Source organism: Neoarius graeffei, chromosome 9 (genome assembly GCF_027579695.1).
Source record: "Neoarius graeffei isolate fNeoGra1 chromosome 9, fNeoGra1.pri, whole genome shotgun sequence".
NCBI classification, from domain to species: Eukaryota; Metazoa; Chordata; class Actinopteri; order Siluriformes; family Ariidae; genus Neoarius; species Neoarius graeffei.
This window is the reverse complement of record NC_083577.1, coordinates 47,133,532-47,154,867: the sequence shown is the minus strand read 5'-3', so window position 1 is coordinate 47,154,867 and position 21,336 is coordinate 47,133,532.

Sequence of the window (21,336 nt, the reverse complement as noted above, 5' to 3'; positions counted from 1 at the left end):
TTCCAGAGAAGGCAGAGCTGGGGCCGGAGGTTCAAAAAGGGACATTGGCATCACGTACCTCTCCGGTCCCCTGTGGAGACCACCTCTCCCCGACCCAGCTCACGGAGGTCGCCCAGTTGCAGGCCGAGTTTTCGGATGTGTTCTCGTCCCTGCCCGGTCGCACTAACCTCATAGAACACCACATAGAGACGCCCCCAGGGGTGGTAGTGCGTAGCCGCCCTTACAGACTACCCGAACACAAAAAAAAGGTGGTTCGGGAAGAACTTCAGGCCATGCTCGAAATGGGCATCGTTGAGGAGTCCCACAGTGACTGGAGCAGCCCGGTGGTCTTGGTACCCAAGGCCGATGGGTCGGTCCGGTTCTGTGTGGACTATAGAAAAGTCAACGCGGTGTCTAAATTCGACACGTACCCAATGCCTCGTATTGATGAGCTGCTCGATCGACTAGGCACGGCTCGCTTTTACTCGACACTGGATTTGACGAAGGGATATTGACAGAGCCCCTTGACTCCATTATCCCAGGAGAAAACGGCCTTTTCCACACCGTTCGGCTTACACCAGTTCGTCACACTTCCGTTTGGGCTGTTTGGGGCACCCACTACGTTTCAGCGGCTGATGGATAGGGTCCTCCGGCCCCACGCCACCTATGCGGCCGCTTATCTCGACGATATTATCATTTATAGTAATGACTGGCAGTGGCACCTGCAACACCTGAGGGCCGTCCTTAGGTCGCTGAGGTGGGCGGGGCTCACTGCCAACCCGAAGAAGTGTGTGATTGGGCGGGTGGAAGTACGGTATCTGGGCTTCCACTTGGGCAACGGACAGGTGCGTCCCCAAATTAATGAGACAGCAGCGATTGCGGCCTGCCCGAGGCCCAAGACCAAAAAGGGGGTGAGACAGTTCCTGGGGCTGGCTGGCTACTATCGTAGGTTTATACCTAATTATTCGGACGTCACCAGCCCGCTGACTGACCTCACTAAAAAGGGGGCGCCAGATCCGGTCCAGTGGACGGAGCAGTGCCAGCGGACTTTCTCTGAGGTAAAGGCTGCACTGTGTGGGGGGCCACTTTTACACTCCCCTGACTTCTCTCTCCCTTTTATGTTGCAGACGGATGCGTCGGACAGAGGGCTGGGGGCCGTTTTGTCCCAGCAGGTGGAGGGGGAGGATCGCCCCATCCTGTACATCAGTCGGAAGCTGTCGGTGCGTGAGGGGCACTACAGCACAATTGAGAAGGAATGCCTGGCGATCAAGTGGGCAGTCCTCGCCCTCCATTACTACCTGCTGGGGCGCTCTTTCACCCTCTGTTCGGACCACGCACCCCTCCAGTGGCTCCACCGCATGAAGGATGCCAACGCGCGGATCACCCGTTGGTATCTGGCACTCCAAACCTTCAACTTCAAGGTGGTCCACAGGCCGGGGGCGCAGATGGTTGTGGCGGACTTCCTCTCCCGTCAAGGGGGGGGGGGAGTCGGCTGCGGGCCGGACGGGCGCCCGGCCTGAGTCGGGCGGTGGGGGTATGTGGCAGCGGGGGCGTGGTCAAGCGCCGGTCTGTGACAGGAGGGCGGAGCCAGGGAAGGTGAGTGGCAGAATCGCTTCACCTGACGGTAATTAACCTGTGTTTTGTGTTTTCTCCCAGTAACCGCTCCCTATTTAAGGAGGCAGAGGGAGCGCAACCCGGGACCAGAACACAGAGTGTGTGTGTGTGTGTGTGTGTGTGTGTGTGTGTGTGTGTGTGTGTGTACGCCGCATACTAGAAACTGGCGATTTAACTGAAAAGTTGAGAAATAAAAGCCTTCTCTGTATCTAAAGCGTTGTCCTGCCGTCCTCTGTGCTCCACCCACACTCCGTAAGCACTACAATCAGTTAAGTGACCGTAGCAATATGATCACTACAGCCTCTCTCTCCAGCATGCATTCTTTTCTCAGTCAACATTGAGCAGAACTGCTGATAAGTGCTCACAGACTGACCCAGTTACAGATATCAACAACACACACTCCCACACACACACGGTATAAAAGCCTTCTGTATTCTCTTGTCTTTGGCGAAGCTGTGAATAAAGACGGTGAACCTATATTCTGGGTTCCTGTCTTGTTTCGCGATTCGCCCCAGAGCTCTGGGTGACACGAAGGGACCGATCTGCGAGAGGGTAATCGCTCCGGTTGGGGCAAGAGGAAGAGATGGTGAATCTCTGACCTAACACATGCTATATTGCCAAAATAAGGCAGTTCAGAGGAAAGTTAACTCTCTGCTTCTGCTTTGCCACCTCATGCTCTGTTCAGAAAGTGCAGTTAAAATTAGTGGTGCTCTTTTCACTTGCATTACTTCAATTACATTTTGACATTTACATTTGCCTTGTGATTAATTGTATATAAAATATTTGCTGTGAGGTGCATTTCGAAAATATTTCTCTTTTGCTCCCTTTTTGGTGTCTTAAAGTTATTGGGCTGGTCTCTACCTAGGGTGACCACCTGTCCCGCATAGCGTGTGCAGCATTTGAAGCCGAATTTATGCGTCCCGCAAATTCAGAACGTGTCCCGCATAATCGATGCTTGCTGAGGGGGATGTCGCTCTCCCCGGGCCACCCAGGCAGCCAAACGAATATTACTTGACATTTCAGCACACCACCGTCGCCACTATAGACTGTAGAACAAAACCACACACACACCCCTCACAACTGACTGGTTGTTGTCAACTTTTTGTTGTTGCCATGACACTGCACTCACGTGCATAGACAGTGACGAGGGACACAGGTGCAGCGCATGCATTGCTTTCATATTAAAAAATGGAGAAAGGTACCGGGGAGATGGCAGGTGAGGCACCGCCAACTCCAGTTAAAAAGAGAAGGTGTATGTACAGGAAAGAGTGGGAAAATGAATATTTGTGGCTGAAAGGGGTTGAGGGGGATACCGAGAGGGCTTTTTGTGACCTTTGCAAAACATCTTTCTCAATCGGACATGGCGGGGAATACGATGTGAAACGACACAGGCTCGCGGAGACTCACAAGAAACGTGTGCAACAGAAAGAAAAGTCTAAATCTATGGATGCTTTCCTCTGACCTAAAAACGACTCTCTAGCTGACAAAGTGACTGCGGCAGAGGTGACGAGTGTGTATCACACTGTCCAACACGCAATATCATATCGGGCAGGAGATTGTGGCACAAAGCTGTGGTTGTGAGTTAAGAGACTTTTTTTCTACTGTTTCTGTGGTGCTGAGCCACTACAATTCCTGTTAATCCACTGAAAACTAAATGGAGACTTGTCACTATTCCTGCTGTACTGATGCACTGCAAAGCCTCAGACTCAATATTATGATTGATTTAAAGTGAATAAATTGTAATGGAAAATAAATAAAATTGAGTAGCTTCAGTAAATCATAAGTGGAAGTGTGTCTGTCAAGTCATTGAATGGTCAAAATATTATGAATGTTTATTTAAAAAAAAAAAACACATTTGGTGGCCTGTTCATGACCATACATCACCAATAACAGCAGAATAGGGTATTATTGATATACCATGTAAGGTAGTATGTGCTAGAAATGGGTAAACCACTATCTGTGAGTCTTCCAGCAGCCGGCGCGGCACAGTGGGGGCAGCGTCCCACATTGTCCCTCAAAAACATACCCCTTGTCCCCCCTTGGGCTTATGAGCAGGTGGTCACCCTATCTCTACCACACAAATTGGCCTGCAATCCATTTACTAACAAGTTGGTTAAATTGTCACAGGTAAATGTACTCAGTTTGTGTCTGAATGCCTGTTTGAGTATACCTTGAGACTGGTTGCTCGGGGTGTGAGATGTCAACTATGTGACAGATAGACCAGCTACTACAGTATCTATTCCTGTAATACAATCCTGGTGGCTGTAATCCTTAAGTATTTTGTATAAATGACAGAAATTACTAACTCATGGAATATACAAAGAGTCTTGTATGATGTGCTGTGGGTCCCTGCATTGGGTGTAGTTTTGAAAACAAGCTGGGACCCAGTATGCCTATGCCATTCTCTATTCCTGTGTTGATAAGAAATAGAAAACATAGAGCATATTTAACCTAGGGGGTAAACCAGTCTAGTCTCCTTCCTGTTTCAAAACAACATCAGAGTGCCCAAGCGGATATTACTTCTAGACTTTCTGTAAAGCTAGCTCTTCTGAACGTTAGATCACTTTCAAACAAGTCATTTTTAATTAATGATCTTATTTGCAAACACAATCTTGATTTTTTGCTTCTAACTGAAACATGGCTGGATCAAGCAAAGAGTGCTACCACCCTTATTGAAGCAGCTCCCCCAAATTTTTATTTCATGAGTGCTACCCGACATGGGAAAGGTGGAGGGATCGCAAATATATTCAAAGCCTCTTTTCAATGTGAACAGTCCTCACTTGGTGATTTTACATCCTTTGAACACTTATGTGCTGGGTGCGATTTGCTGGGGGGGATGGTGGGGGATCATCCCCCCCTCTGGTTTTTATCTCTGCTGAAAAAAATCCTCGGGGACAACCCCGTCAATAAAACAAACAAACCAAAAAAAAGTTGACATGACAGGCATGTTGTGACACAGTTTTCTATGGTCTACATTGCACTCACTTTCAAAATGACCCGAAGTGGCAGCTTTGATGTTCACGAACGTCCCCAGCAAATAGATACATTGTAGATAATAACAATATCTTTGCGTTCTATGCAGGGATGCAAACAGCGCGCCTTTTGGCGGATGCCGCCTTTTTCACGGCCGATATATATATATATATATTTTTTTTAGGGGGGGCGTTGGAGTGTCTGATTATAATTTCAAAGTAAATTCTGTTCTATGTGTCAGCCCTGTGATGACCTGGCGACTTGTCCAGGGTGTACCCCGCCTTTCGCCCGTAGTCAGCTGGGATAGGCTCCAGCTTGCCTGCGACCCTGTAGAAGGATAAAGCGGCTAGAGATAATGAGATGAGATGAGATGAGATGAGATGAGATGAGATGAAGTAAATTCTGTATTAAAATTACTAAATAAGCAAATCCATTACAGTCCATGAAACAGGAAGTATAAGGATGAGAAAAAAACAGTTTAAATCGGAAAGCTGGGCACAATGTGAACTGCGCCATCAGAGCAAACTGTTCATTTAGTATTCATGTATTTTAGTGATTTTCGAGTCACTGTCCATTTAATCCGGAGGGAGAGAAACATCACAGCAACGCGACAAGCAATGCGAACTTTGTTGTGTTAGTGTTCGTGTATTTAGTCAGAGAGATAGGAAGATGAATTTACTATCTCTGGTTTAGTGTTCGTTTTCATTTAGTGTTATTTATTTGATATCATTGGATGTTATTGAGCTGTTAGCCTGTTGTTACCTTAATTTTGTGACGTTTCATGATTTAAAAAAAAAAACATCCCCCCTTCTGGTTTTTTGACAAATCGCACCCTGCTTATGTGCACTTGTTACATGCTCTCCTAACATATTGTTATTAACTATTTACAGGCCTCCAAGACATTCAGCCAGAGTTTTTCTGGAAGAGTTTGGTGAACTGTTGTCAGTCATTTGCTTAGAGTTTGACTGTCTTATTATATCTGGGGATTTTAACTTGCATGTAGATAATCCTGAAAACACTTATGCCAGAGAACTACTTGCACTTATTGACAACTTCAACCTAGTACAACGTACAGGGGCCGACCCACTCTCGTGGTCATACCCTTGACCTTGTTATCACAAAGGGTCTTACTGTTTCTACTACTGTTGTTAACCTGGCCTTAGCTGATCATTTCTGTGTTTTCTCTAATGTTTCTATGTCCCCTCACATTCAGAACAGCTCAACAACTATGGGTAGGAGAGTCATAAACGACAACACGTGTTCTCTTTGAGCAAGCTCTCTCTCGGATCTCAACCAAAATGTCAGACTCTGCAGACGACTTATTGGAAATTTTTTATTTAAATATGACCCAAATTACGGCACGGTGGTGTAGTGGTTAGCGCTGTCGCCTCACAGTAAGAAGGTCCAGGTTTGAGCCCCGTGGCCGGCGAGGGCCTTTCTGTGCGGAGTTTGCATGTTCTCCCCATGTCCGCGTGGGTTTCCTCCGGGTGCTCCGGTTTCCCCCACAGTCCAAAGACATGCAGGTTAGGTTAACTGGTGACTCTAAATTGACCGTAGGTGTGAATGTGAGTGTGAATGGTTGTCTGTGTCTATGTGTCAGCCCTGTGATGACCTGGCGACTTGTCCAGGGTGTACCCCGCCTTTCGCCCATAGTCAGCTGGGATAGGCTCCAGCTTTCCTGCGACCCTGTAGAAGGATAAAGCGGCTAGAGATAATGAGATGAGATGAGATGACCCAAATTATGGATGATATTGCTCCATTCAAAATCAAAAGAGTCAATGACAAGTAGAAAGCATCATGGAAGCAATACCCAGCTGTTAAACTGCTAAAGAGAGAATGTAGAAAGACTGAAAGAAAATGGTGCAAATCTAAACTTCACATCCATTATCAAATCCATAAAGAGATGCTTTGTAAATATAATTATGAAATTGGTAAAGCAAGACAGTCTTTCTTCTCCAACATCATCAACAGGAATATGAACAATGCCCGTGTGCTATTTTCAACAGTAGAGAAGCTAACTAATCCCCCACCACAATTAGCACCTGAACTTCTCTCAGTTAATAAATGCAATGAGTTTGCATCCTTCTTCAAAGGTAAAATTGATAAAACATGGCAGAATATTGCTCATAATATATCTCAGTTGCAAATAACTGAAAAGCTGCAATCACCAGTGACACAGACAGACAATTTCAACACAATGTCAGAATTATGTTTGATTGATTATGAGACTCTTGAAAAAACTGTACAAAATCTCAGTTCCTCAACATCTGAATTGGACATTCTGCCCACCAACTTTTTTACATCTGTTCTTCACCTTATAATTACAGATGTGCTTCAGATCATAAATACATCCCTAGAGACTGGCATTTTTCCTGTGTCCCTGAAAAAAGCCGTTGTAAAGCCCCTACTTAAAAAAAATAATCTGGATGCTTCAGTATTGAACAACTACAGGCCAATATCAAATCTACCATTCATCGGGAAAATCCTTGAAAAAATTGTCTTCAATCAATTGTCAAACTATTGTTTAATTCTTCTTATTTTTTTCTCTCTTCTTCCCCCTTTATTTTATGTAATTTTATTGTCTATTGTTTACTGTTTTGCTTTTACCTCTGTAAAGCACATTGAACTGCCACTGTGTATTAAATGCGCTATATAAATAAACTTGCCTTGCCTTGCCTAAAGACACAATATAGCTGTTAAGTTTGCATCTGTGTGTCATTACATGCTGCAAGACTTGGTGGTGGAGATTGTAATAAAATGTCCTGCCATCTTACATCAACCATTTTTAATGGAAGAAAGATGAGGAGAAGGAGGAATCTTTCACTGAGACTTCATCAAAGATCAATGACTCAACATCTCCAACACAAAAACACTTACAGACCAAGCACAACCTCATGTACAACCAATCACTTACACTCTGTATTTGAACCCTGTTTCATATGAGCAAACCTAGGAAAGCAACAGAGTCTGAAATGTTCTGCTGTAGAAAAACTACTTTATGAAAATAAACCTGCACAGTTTTTTCATAATTTTTCTTCAGTGATGGGCGCCAATAATCCTGGAATTGACGGAGTCAATATAAATGCATTTGTGTAACATAGGAATATATGTATAATACATGAGCTATCCCACCCGTGTGGTCCAATTCATAATTAACAACATGTTTCATTATCTATTATTTAAAAGAAAAAAAACTTAAGAAAGATTTACTGGTTGCTGTGAGTTGGTCATAATTAAGAAAAACACGAGAGGCTATATAAAGTGAAACTCACAGAAACTATACTCCAGCCATAGAAAAACGGCTAATTGGAAGAACACATAACCAGATGCAATCAGTTGCCAGTATCCTCTGACTGCCCTGGATAAGTGACAGAGTTATAACCTAAATAGCTGGTGAGGGGAAAGTGTGCCCAGTAGGTTCTTGCCAAGTCCAGCAATGTATCATATGCTCCCTGAGCCCTTAACTCCTCCATCCAGCTGTAAAAGTCTGAAGACCACATGTTCCAGTAGGGCATGATGTACGTCTCCTCACGCTCCGTTTTGCTCACAGTATCTGTTTGCAGAACAAAAAGCTCATTTTACCCAAGTGCCAAAAACAAGAGTGTGGAGGACTACACTGTGAGAAATATATACATACAACCTTTCAATAAATAAATAAGCACATTAAAATAGTACCTACCTTCTGCTGACTCAAAAGAACCCTCTCCACTTTCAGATCCGGACTCAGAGGCTGATACACAAACACACAAAAACATGAAGCACTGCCTCCAACTCAGATTGATTTTAAACTATAATTTTCATAAAGAGATACCAGTTTCAGCTCCACAGAATCTACCAAGACAAAACAGTGAATTAGCTACGTCATGTGTGATTTCACTGAGATGGCAGATGTGGCAATATCTGGAATAGCACATGCATTCTAATTAAAAAAAATTAAAATAAAGTAAAATAAGCTATATATGGTGAGACATTGGTGGACATCTGAATAATCACACCTGTATAACCTCCACTCTTTTGGGAAGGCTTTCCATCAGATTATAGATTATGGCTGTGGGGATTTGCCCATTCAGCCATAAGTGTGTTAGTGAGATCAGGCACTGATGTTGAGTGAGGAGGACATGCAATTAGTGTTCCAGTTCATCCCAAAGGTGTTCAGTGGGATCGAGATCAGCGATCTATGCAGGACACTCGAGTTCTTCCACTGCAACCTTGGCAAACTGTTTCCATGGAGCTTGCTTTGTGCACAAGGGCATTGTCATGCTGGAACAGGTTTAGGGCTCATAGTTCCAGTGAAAGGAAATTATAATGCTACAGCATACAAAGACATTCTAGACAATTGTGTGTTTCAAAGTGTGTGGCAACAGATTGGGGGAGACCCACATATGGGTGTGATGGTCAGGTGTCCACAAACTTTTGGCCATAAAGTGGACATAGGAATGTTAACCATATCTTAAGGTAGGATACCTGCTGTGGAGAGAGGAAGCAGAATCACAGTGCAGAGTAACACTGAGACGCATAGACGAGACATGCTGTAATTCTGTCTGCAAGAGAAGGGCTGCATATAATACAAAAAGTGAAACTACCAAAGTTTTAAAATGAAAGTAGATATTTGTGTGGTGGTTTAAGAATAACCACTGCATGTCACTTTGGCAGAATTCTGGTAAACAGTCAAAAATGATGAAAACTTGGGTTTTGATCAAACTTGAGTTTATCTAGCAATAATATGCTTCGTCATCTCTACTTCACAAATACACATTTTATGTACAGTGTGTGTATAACCAAAAACAACAGGGAAATGTTTTATTTAAGCTACTTTCTGGCCATGCCTTGGCTATATGTTTGCAAAGATCAAATTGGGTATGAGGCCAGTTTAACAAATGCAGCAGTAAAAACGTCAGTTTGCCTAAAGATGTCTAAAACCTTGCAAGTAAGTAAACAGGACACAACTAACTAAATGAGTCACTGATTATTTCCCCCATTGACGTAGCGTGAAGAGATGATGAGGCTCATGTTTAATTTCCATGAATGACTTTTAATTTTTTTTTAAATTGATTCTTTAAATTTGGCAGCAGATGAGGTTATAAATATAATCTTTAAATGTAGTTTTTTCCCTTTTCACTTGTGAGGGTAACCGGACTTTAAAATTCTAGAATATTACTTATAATGCATGCAAAATGAAAACAGATTTTTTAATTTTTCTTAAAAAAGTGTCTAAACTGATGCATTTTTCCAAGCTGCCACACATTTAGGTCATTCAGAAGGGAGGGAGGGAACCCCCCCCCCCCCCCCCCCCCCCCCCCAAAAAAAAAGGGAAATGTAGTCTATAGAAATAAACAATTATGCCCACCAAAAAAATTTTTTCCCCTTGTCATTAAAACTAAAAACAAGCAGAATCCAGCAAAAGGAGCTCAGTTATTATACACAAGAGGAATACGGCTACAGACGTACCTGGAGATGCTAGCAGTGTGGGTCATACAGCAAGCTCTACACTGGAGTGATCCTCTAACAGTAACAAAGGTGGTAAAGTCAGAAACTTATCGCATCATTCTCCTCCACAGGCCACTGCATGGCACTTCACAGTCAAAGTGCCCTGTTTGTTTTTCCCAGGACCGAGTCCCAGTCCAGCAGCAGAATCCACATGCCCATGCGAGTCCTGTACTGAAAGACAGACTTTGACAGTACAGACATAGAGAGGAGCCCAAATAAGCACATATTTCCCAAAAAACAGATTCACAATTTACTGAAACATTACTGAGCTTCTTAATACTAACGTGCAACATGACTACAGTCCCTTGTATATGTATACACTCCTTTTGAATTGGGCCATTTTGTAATGTTGCAACCTGTAAGTGAAATGGACCTAACTGGAATTACGTGTCATGAATCTATAGTCCTTATTACTGAAATGGAGGGAAATATCAATCAAGTTTGCAAAACCAGAGCTGTGGATCTCTCCAGCACTTTCAGAGATACCCTTGGCCTCTTGCTTGCTTCTCTGACTAATGCCCACTTTACACAGTCACTGACTTTGGTGGACGTCCTCCAAGCAGATTCACAGTTCTGCCATATTCTTTCTATCTTTATATAATTGATATAGTGATGATTTGTGAGATATCAAAAGGTTAGAATTATATATTTCTTTTTTATAAGCAAACCCAGATTGATACTTTACATAATCTCCAGGTATGTTCTGTAACCCTGGGGCCTCCCAGAACAGGAGTATTTATACCGAGACCATGTGACACTTTAATTGCATACAGGTCAACTTCATTCAACTTATTATGTGAATTCTGATAGCTGCTAGTTTCACCATAAAGTAATTTAGGGCTTTCACAGGTTGAATACTTATGCAAAAAAGTTTCATTAATTTGATTCACAGCAAATTTGACAAACTATATTGATTTTCCACCTATTTCAAAATTATGTCATACTTTCTGTAGATTCGTGACATAATTTAGTTCAAGGTTGTAACTCTACAAAATATGGGGGCAAACACTTATGCCAATCACTGTATTTTAATATTATACATTTTATATATTACAGTCAACTGGAAATGTACCTGCATTACAACTTTTCATATTTGCATTTATGTACAGGTTTGTCTGTTCAGTGGATATAATATGCATTAATAATATTCTACTACAACTGTTATCCTCTAAAAGTACAGTGATAATGACTCGTACCACAAAAGCCCCTTGAACAGACATCTTCCATCAGGACTGATTTGCTATGGGGGTAATAACATGAATGCAATGAATTGTAATAATAATAATAATAATAATAATAATAATAATAATAATCGAAATGCAGCTCACTGCTGTACATTCAAGATAAAAATCAAGACAAAATAAAAATAAAGCAGCTATACACACTAAACAGTTAGAGTTATAGACTAAATAAATTTAGTAGAGAAATATAAACCAACAAACTAGATAGAGATAAAACAAACAGCAAATAAAAGTATAAGAAGTAAAAGTTTAAACAAAAGGATAATTTAAATGCAGTTGGAAAATGAAAAGAAATTCAAATAAAATAATAAAATTAAAATGCAGGAGAAGTCTCATCTCATCTCATTATCTCTAGCTGCTTTATCCTGTTCTACAGGGTTGCAGGCAAGCTGGAGCCTATCCCAGCTGACTATGGGCGAAAGGCGGGGTACACCCTGGACAAGTTGCCAGGTCATCACAGGGCTGACACATAGACACAGACAACCATTCACACTCACATTCACACCTACGGTCAATTTAGAGTCACCAGTTAACCTAACCTGCATGTCTTTGGACTGTGGGGGAAACCGGAGCACCCAGAGGAAACCCACGCAGACAACATGCAAACTCCGCACAGAAAGGCCCTCGCCGGCCACGGGGCTCGAACCCGGACCTTCTTGCTGTGAGGCAACGGCGCTAACCACTACACCACCATGCTGCCCTGCAGGAGAAGTAAAAATTGTAAATGTAAAATATATCTAAAAAGCTAGGCTAATACTGGCAGTGTATTCCATAAATTAGGCATGGACTGACTAAATGCTGCCTCCCCAATATATATATATATATATATATATATATATATATATATATATATATATATATACACACACACTAGTGCATCTAAAAAATTAGAATATTGTGAAAAAGTTCAATATTTTCCAGCAGTTATTTAAGAAAGTGAAAATGTTATACTGTATATTATAGACTCATTACACATAAACTAAAATGTTTCAAGCATTTTTCTATTTTAATTTTAATCAGTATGGCATACAGTACAAAAACATAAAAAAAACATCTCAAAATATTAGAATATTTCATTTAGAGTTTGAGTAAAACAGTATGAACACAGTGTATATCTCGGCCTAGTTCAGTACACACAACCACAATCATGGGGAAGACTGCTGACTTGACTGTTGTCCAGAAGATGATCACTGATGCCCTCCACAAGGAGGGTAAGCCACAAAAGGTCATTGCTGAACAGGGTGGCTGGAAAAGGTGCCAAGCAACAGGGATGGCCTCAGTCTTGAGAGGATTGCCAAGAAAAGTTGATTCAAGAACTTGGGAGAGCTTCACAAGGAGTGGACTGAGGCTGGTGTCAGTGTATCAAGACCCATCACGTACAGACATCTTCAAGAAAGGGGATACAACTTTCGCATTCCTAATATCAAGCTACTCCTGAGCCAGAGACAATGTCAGAAGTGTCTTATCTGGGCTAAGGAGAGAAAGAAATGGACTGTTGCTCAGTGGTCCAAAGTCCTCTTTTCAGATGAAAGTACATTTTGCATTGAATTTGGAAATCACGGTTCTAGAGTCTGGAGGAAGAGTGGAGAGGCACAGAATCCAAGGTGTTTGAAGCCCAGTGTGAAGTTTCCACAGTCTGTGATGATTTGGGGTGCCATGTCATCATTTTATCAAGTCCAAAGTCAACACAGCCATCTACCAGGAGATTTTAGAGCACTTCATGCTTCCATCTGCTGACGAGCTTTTTGGAGATGCTGATTTCCTTTTCCAGCAGGACTTAGCACCTACCCACAGTGCCAAAACTACCACCAAATGGTTTGCTGACCATGATATTACTGTGTTTGATTGACCAGCCAATTTGCCTGACCTGAACCCCATAGAGAATCTATGAGGTATTGTCAAGAGGAAGATGAGAAACACCCGACCCAAAAATACAGATACGCTGAAGGCCACTATCAAAGCAACCTGGGCTTCAATAACACCTCAGCAGTGCCACAGACTGATCACCTCCATGCCACACCGCATTGATACAGTAATTCATGGTAAAGGAGCCCCAACCAAGTATTGAGTGTATAAATGAATATACTTTTCAGAAGTTGGACATTTCTGTATTGTAAATCCTTTTTTTGACTGATCTTAGGGAATATTCTAATAATTTGAGATACTGGATTTCTGATTTCCATGAGCTATAAGCCATAATCATCAAAATTAAAACAAAAAAGGCTTTAAATATTTCACTTTACATGTAATGAATATAGAATATATGAAAGTTTACCTTTCTGAATTAAATTATGAAAAAAAGAACTTTTTCATGGTATTCTAATTTTTTGAGATGCACTAGTACACACACACACACACACACACACACACACACACACACACACACACACACACACACACACACACACACAGAGGGGGCTGCAAAAGTAGGTATACAGTAATGAAAAACAAAACGTTCACACAAAACATTACTATTAAATTAAACCTAGCACCACTATTATAATACTGGTAATACTGGAATAATCCTTACTGTATACTTACTTTTGCAGCCCCCTCTGTGTGTGTGTGTGTGTGTGTGTGTGTGTGTGTGTGTGTGTGTGTGTGTGTGTATACAGTTGCAATCAGAAATATTCAACCCTCTCACCTCAAAAGACACTATAGTGACGTGGATGAAAGATAATGACAATAAATGACAAAAAAAACCCTCATTAAACAAACAAAAAAAATCATCACCAAGGTTTAATTTGTCAACAGAAGGCATCACGTTCCTCTTTAAAATGGCCTGGCATTTCTGGGAATCCATGATGCCAGGTACACAAGCAAGATTGCCAGTTCCTGCTGCAGAAAACAGCCCCACATCATCAATGACCCACCTCCATGCTTGACTGTGGGGATGGTTTTCTTCTGGTCATAAGCCTGGCCTTTCGCACGCCAGACATACCGCCGGTCCATATGTCCAAACAGTCCCAGTTTGGTTTCATCAGTCCATAGAACTGTCTCCCAAAACTCTGTAGTCTTATCCAAATTCCTCCTAGCATATTCTAGTCGACTTCTGATGTTCCTTGTGGTCAAGAGTCTGGCCATGAAATCCTTGTTTATTCAGTGCACATCTTATAGTTGCTACTGAAGCACTTGTACCAGCCTTCATCATATCATCCTGTAGGTGTCTTGCACTCATATGGGGTTTTTTCTTAGTTGTCCAGAATAAGTGGCTAAGGGCCCTTGATGAAATTTTGGGCTTTCTTCCACAGCCAGGCAGGTTTGCAGCTGTTCCATAATTTTTAAACTTCCTTATAATGCTCCCAATGGTGTCTCTTGGAATGTTAAATTTTTTTGGAAATCTTCTTATACCGGGCGGCAAGGTGGTGTAGTGGTTAGTGCTGTCGCCTCATGGCAAGAAGGTCCGGGTTCGAGCCCCGTGACCAACGAGGGCCTTTCTGTGTGGAGTTTGCATGTTCTCCCCGTGCCCGCATGGGTTTCCCCCCACAGTCCAAAGACATGCAGGTTAGGTTAACTGGTGACTCTAAATTGACCGTAGGTGTGAATGGTTGTCTGTGTCTATGTGTCAGCCCTGTGATGACCTGGTGACTTGTCCAGGGTGTACCCCGCCTTTTGCCTGTAGTCAGCTGGGATAGGCTCCAGCTTGCCTGCGACCCTGTAGAACAGGATAAAGCGGCTAGAGATAATGAGATGAGATCTTCTTATACCCAAGGCCCTTTAGGTGTGATGAAATAATCTTCTCTCTCAGCTTTTGTGGAAGCTCCTTTGTCTTTCCCGTGATTGGAACTGCCCTTGAATACTTTCATGGGTGGAGTTTATATATGCATCAGAGCTGAAGCAAATGAAGAATCATTATAAAGTTCCCAAAGGCTTAATTATGTTTCAACTCCACTTTAGGCCATAAAAACTGTCAGAAAGCTTTAAAAACAAGAATATTATATAGGAGTTGAATAACTGTGACATCGCTATCTGAACAAAATATACTGTTACACACAAATACTATATCATGCATTTTCTGTGTTGATTTTATGTACCACTCAACTCATAAAGAAGTCATCCAAAGCAGAATCTTGCTCTTAGAAAAAAACTTTAATTGATAAATCCTTAAAATCTTTTTTTTTTGGGGGGGGGGGGGGGGGGGGGGTGAACCTTCAAGTCCTAGGGGGAGTCAGTCAATTAATCTCAGGTTTGTTTTTCTCCCGAAGGAGGAACCTTTCTCCAGCCTGCCTCCAGCCATCTCGATCGTGGGCCAACCTAGTCCACAGTTGTCCCAGAAGTTTGTCCATCCATCTCGTTTTTGGTCTCCCTCTTGGTGTCATCCACATCCTTGGTGTCCATTCAGTCACATTAGCAGTCCGGCTACGTCTCTTGCCCAGCAATGTAATGATTTTCCAATGACATCAATAATATCCACCACGCCTGTTTTGTATCTTATCCATGTGTTACTTTTCTTGTCTCTTAGCATGATCCCTAACATAATGCCTTCCAGCTTTCTTTGTGCTACTGCCAGCATCTCCATTTGAGCATTTGTTAGGGCCCAAGTTTCAGTATACGGTAGGTCATCACAGGTAGGATGGATTCATTCAAAACTTCTCTTTTTATTCTCATACTCACTTTTTCATTTCTAATGATATTATTCGCTTTCTCTCTAGGGGGATTGTACAGTGCCTTGCAAAAGGATTCATCCCTCTTGGTGTTTGTCCTGTTTTGTTGCATTATAAGCTGGAATTAAAATGGATGTTTGGAGGGTTAGCACCATTAGATTTACACAACATGCCTACCACTTTAAAGGTGCACTTTTCTTTTATCGTGACACAAACAATAATTAAGATGAAAAAACAAATCTGGAGTGTGCATATATATTCACTCCCAAAGTCAATACTTTGTAGAGCCACCTTTTGCTACAATTACAGCTGCAAGTCTCTTGGGGTATGTCTCTATTAGCTTAGCACATCTACCCACTGGGATTTTTGCCCATTCCTCAAGACAAAACTGCTCCAACTCCTTCAAATTAGATGGATTGCATTGGTGTGCAGCATTCTTCAAGTTATGCCACAGATTCTCAACTGGATTAAGGTCTGGGCTTTGATTAGACCATTCCAAGACATTTAGCTGTTTCCCTTTAAACCACTCCAGTGTAGCTTTAGCAGTATGTTTAGGGTCATTGTCCTGCTAGACCGTGAACCTTCGTCCAAGTCTCAAACTTCTGGCCGACTCAAACAGGTTTTCCTCCAGAATTGCCCTGTATTTAGTGCCATCCATCTTTCCTTCAGTCCTGACCAGCTTTCCTGTCCCTGCAGATGAAAAACATCCCCACAGCATGATGCTGCCACCACCATGCTTCATTGTAGGGATGGTGTTCTCAGGGTGTTGGGTTTGCGCCATACACGGCGTTTCCCATAATGGCCAAAAAGTTCAATTTTTGTCTCATTTGACCAAAGAATTTTCCATATGTTTGGGGAGTCTGCCACATGCTGTTGGACAAACTCCAAACGTGATTTTTTTTTTAAGCAATGACTTTTTTCTGGCCACTCTTCCATAAAGCCCCACTCTGTGGAGTGTACGGCTTAAAGTGGTCCTATGGACAGATGCTCCCATCTCCACTGTGGATCTTTGCAGCTCCCTCAGCGTTATCGTTGGTGTCTTTGTTGCATCTCTGATTAATGCCCTCCTTGCCCGGTCTGTGAGTTTCAGTGGGCGGGCTTCTCTTGTCAGGTTTGTAGTGGTGCCATATTCTTTCTATTCTGCTATAATGGATTTAAATGGTGCTCCCTGGGATATTCAAATTTTGGGATATTTTTTATAACCCAAAGCTGATCTATACTTCTCCACAACTTTGTCTCTGACCTGTTTGGAGGCTCCTTGGTTTTCATGTTGCTTGTTTAGTAGTGTAGCAGAGTCAGGGTCCTTCCAGAACAGGTTGATTTATACAGACATCATGTGACAGATCATGTGACACTTTGCACACAGGTGGATCTTAATCAACTAATTATATGATTTATGAAGTGAATTGGTTAGACCAGCTCTCATTTAGGGGTTTCGTATGAAAGGGGGTGAATACTTATGCACACTCCAAATTTCTGTTTTTTCATCTTATTGTTTGTGTCACAATAAAAAAAGTGCACCTTTAAAGTGGTATGTTGTGTAAATCAAATGGTGCTAACCCTCCAAAAATCCATTTTAATTCCATCTTGTAATGCAACAAAACAGGACAAAAACCAAGGGGGATGAATACTTTTGCAAGGCACTGTGGATAGTTAAATGCTCACTAATGTGCCTTATAAGTGAATAAAAGAATGTTAAAATCAATTCTCAAAGAAACTGGTAGCCAATCAAGTTCATGTAAGAGTGGTGTAACATGGTCAGTTTTATTAGCTTTCATAAAAATTCAAGCTGCTGCATGTTGAATAATCTAATTTGTTAATAATGTTACTCGGGAGGCCAACAAAGGTAGAGTTGCAATATCCACAGTGACAAGTAATAAAAACTTGCTTTAATTTTTCAGCATCTTTCAATGATAAAGAAAAGGTCTAACTTCAGCTATATTATTCAAATGGAAGAAAGCTGTCTTGGTAGCATTGGATATGAAATTTAAAATTCAAATCACAGTGCACAATTACATCATTAAGCTATCCAGCGTTGATTTTACCTTCTCTCTCATTGCCTGAGGTCCTATAATAATCTACATTTTCTTCTTCATTGACCTTTAAAAAGTTATCGCACATCATTTACAGTTGATAAACATGCACATAAATTATTTGTCACATCAGGTTTTACTGCTAGATACAGCTGTTTGTCATCAGCATAGAAATGAAAAATCAACTGCATATTTTCTAAAAACATTTCCAAGAGGAAGTGCGTGCATGCATGCATGCGCATATTTTATATACTGTATATGTGCATAGATAGATAGATAAGCAAGGGCCTGCCTTGTGCTTAAGGTGATTTAATAGGATGGTGTGATCATCTCATCTCATTATCTGTAGCCGCTTTATCCTGTTCTACAGGGTCGCAGGCAAGCTGGAGCCTATCCCAGCTGACTACGGGCGAAAGGCGGGGTACACCCTGGACAAGTCGCCAGGTCATCACAGGGCTGACACATAGACACAGACAACCATTCACACCTACGGTCAATTTAGAGTCACCAGTTAACCTAACCTGCATGTCTTTGGACTGTGGGGGAAACCGGAGCACCCGGAGGAAACCCACGCGGACACGGGGAGAACATGCAAACTCCGCACAGAAAGGCCCTCGCCAGCCACGGGGCTCGAACCCGGACCTTCTTGCTGTGAGGCGACAGCGCTAACCACTACACCACCGTGCCGCCCCACAACTAAAATCAAAATGGTTAACTTATTTGAGTCGGTGTTGAGCTTTTTATGTGATAAATATATGTGCAGTTTTTCATGGTACAGTGCATCTTTGTTTGGATGTCTTGGGCCAACTGCATTCAGCGTATTTCTTATTGTAACAATAAAATCACATACAAGCTCATTAACAGAAGAACCATCCAGCATCCCACACTTCCCTCCAATAGGTTCTGAAAATTATGTTACAGCAGTTGAATTAGCACTCTAAATATGTTAACCTACATTTTCACTTGCCTCACTAAATTGATTATTTTAGAAGACATTTGTTTATCTTTATGTGTATGAAAGAAATTACACTGACATAATTGGTCAACACTCCACATGTTAACTGTGAGGAAATATGATACATGTAGTATATTTTCATGTACGTGAATGAGAATGTTACAGCACATACTATGGAATATTCTGCTTATAGAGGAAAAGATAAAAGTTACATAGTTTGAGAAGACGTGAATGAAACATCACCTAAACAACTGCAACATCATGCTTATCGTTCACAGTGATAAGGAGATGGAAAAAATGACTAGAAGCTGAATGTGTTTGTACAGCATCACACAGCATTCCTAGCAGAGGTGTGAAAAGGACACAGTCATAAACACAGCGCCATCCAAGTCACACTTCAGTGAGGTCGACAGTGCATTTATCAAGAGCTTTCAGATTCTCCTGCCATGACTAATCTTGGCTAAACACTGTCCATAATAGTGCATTCAGAAAATATATGTGAAATAACCTTGACTATTAGGCTGATGATTTTGTAAGATTGTTTTTTTTCTCTTCTAGAGGCAGTGGCATGGTGTGTAATAGCGAGACACTGGTGAAGTTAACCTGAAGCAGGCTTAAAGTGCATATCACGGGTAAATTCAGGAGCGAGATCAATGTAATTCTCCTATTTTATATTAAACTTTGGTCAAATATCTGTCACATTTTGCATTTTGTGCAATTTTTTTACCTTGCGCAATACCAGAAACATTCAGTTGAAATCAAGCCATTTGAGGCGAATTGGTCCGCCTCTGAAAAAACTTGCCATTTGGATTTCCCGGCAAACATTGATTTTCGTGACATCACGTGCGGGACGCCTCCCTCTGAATCCTACGTCAGCGCTGGTTTGTTTATGAGAAAACGACCGTATTATTTACATCCCCGGTGTTGTCTCCATCGTCTTCACTACTTGAATCATCATTAAAATCCAAACAGATGAAGCCCCAATTCTGACATCTCATTATATTCTTCATCCAAAGGTGAAGTAACATTGCGCTCAGGTGACAGTTCCATATTTCAATGCAAACTCGCTAGCTGCTAAACTTGGTCTACACAGGCTGTGCACTGAAACCGTGCAAAGCTCTCGCAGCCTGCTGGTGCTTCCGCAGGTGACGTCACGAATCTGGCTCCAGACTCCCTTGGGATTTTTCCAGACGCGTTTTGTTATTTTATTTTTTTCTGCTGTAGACAGATGGCCTTGTGCAAAATTACCCTTCTGGATGAGTTTGTAAAGGGACATACTTTCATATAAAAAACCCCACAAAATTGGTCCAGGATATGCACTTTAACCTACCCCCAAGGCAAAATCATTGTTTTGGCCATAAATGTGTAACAGAAATTACTAACAAGAAACAATCATTAAGTATTTTTTGTGCTTCGTCACACTTGCACGATATGTCCTCAAACTAATCTCTCAATATTGTGAGCAAAGGGTGAAATGAAATATTAAGCCTCCAAATAGCAAAAAGAGAAAATCTCTCATTAACTACCACTGAGCTCTCGCTTCAGCAAGAACATCTTACTTTCCAAACAGAAAAGAACAAACTCGGGTCTTATTAAACATGGTACCTTAATTAACTTTATGATCCTCAAATTTCTCCAGATCTTGATAGCAATGATTTCTCCAGAAATAAAACTGAGAACATAAGCGCTAAATATGCTGTTGTATGTGCTGTTATATACTGTACACTGATCTGCCATAACATTAAAAACACTGACAAGTAACATGAATAACATTGATTGTCTCCTTACAATGGCACCTGATAGTGGGTGGGATATATTTGGCAGCAAGAGAACAGTCAGTTCTTGAAGTTGACGTGTTGGAAGCAGGAAAAATGGGCAAGCGTAAAGATCTCAGTGACTTTGACAACGGCCAAACTGTGATGGCTAGGTGACTGGGTCTGAGCATCTCCAAAATGGCACATCTTGTGGGGTGTTCCTGGTATGCAGTGGTTATTATCTACCAAAAGTGGTCCAAGGAAGGACAACCGGTGAACCGGCAACAGGGTCATGGGTGTTGAAGGCTCGTTGATTTGCAATGGACACGAAGGCTAGCCCATATGGTCCAATCTCACAGAAGAGCTACACCTGCTGAAAAACTTAATGCTGGCTAAAATAGAAAGGAGTCTCTTTAAACCAACAGCATGAATCCATGGGCCCAACCTGCCTTGTGTCAACAGTCCAGGCTGATGGAGGGTGTGTAATGGTGTTGCAAGTGTTTTCTTGGTACACAGTGGGTCTCTTAGTACCAATGAATCATTGCTTGAAATGCCACAGTTGATTTGAGTATTGTTGCTGACCATGTGCATCCCTTCATGGCCACAATTTACTTATCTTCTAATGGCTACTTCCAGCATGATAACACACCATGTCACAAAGCAAAGGTCATCTCAAACTGGTTTCATGAACACAAC